Raw genomic sequence first — 804 nt, forward strand, 5'->3', positions numbered from 1 at the left:
ATGGTTACAAAAACGTCTGTAACTGTTGTTTTATGGAAGATATGCTGAAACCAATTCTATGAGAAGTAGTTTAGAATTATTTTCTGAATAGTTTATTCGTATGTCTCTTTATTCGATTAATATAGCAAGTCACCATACATAACTCAATAAAGTTATCCACCAATACAGTTTCGCTGGTCTTCCATCTTAACAGTAGTAGAAGGGCTCTAGTTTTTTTTTTTTTTTTTTTTTTTTGAGTTAATCGTGCGAGGGTACAAAATTATACCCGTGTGTCATTTCAGGAGTTCATTTTCACGACACGCCGCCGTGGCTCAGTGGCTAAGGCGTTGCGCTGCTGACCTAGAGGTCGCGGGTTCGATTCCCGCCCGCGGCGGCCGCTTTTCTGATGGCGGCGAAACGCAAGAACACCCGTGTGTAGGAGATTTCGGCGCACGTTAAAGATCCCCAGGTGGTCAAAATTAATCCGGAGCCCTCCACTACCGTGCGCCTCATCGCCTTCGTTGCGTCGGCTCGTTAAACCCTACAATCAAATCAATCAATCATTTTCAGTTTTATTTTTTTTTTGTGTGTTTGCGTCCTGTTTTAGAGTCGTGCACGGTACCTGAAAGATATGCCATTGTAAAGATATATCATACAACTAGTTCATTTTCAGTTCTTTTTTTTTATAACCGATGAGTAGGATAGAATACGTGGATGTTGCAGCATTTCTTCATTTTATTATTACTTTCTTTGTGTTTTTTTAAGTTTCCTGCGACGGATGATGGTTGACAGATTTAGCATACCCAAATGCGGCAACTTTCCCAT

General features: G+C 40.7%; 1 non-coding gene across 1 annotated transcript; it reads left to right on the forward strand.

Annotated features, from left to right (window-relative positions):
- Positions 1-300: 300 nt before the first annotated feature.
- Trnas-gcu (transfer RNA serine (anticodon GCU)) lies at positions 301-373 on the forward strand. The gene has a single exon. It is a non-coding gene; the product is annotated as a tRNA-Ser (tRNA).
- The last annotated feature ends 431 nt before the right edge of the window (positions 374-804 follow it).

Source organism: Haemaphysalis longicornis, unplaced genomic scaffold, assembly GCF_048455015.1.
Source record: "Haemaphysalis longicornis isolate Haplotype H1 unplaced genomic scaffold, Haemaphysalis longicornis Haplotype H1 scaffold_1, whole genome shotgun sequence".
Classification (NCBI taxonomy): domain Eukaryota; kingdom Metazoa; phylum Arthropoda; class Arachnida; order Ixodida; family Ixodidae; genus Haemaphysalis; species Haemaphysalis longicornis.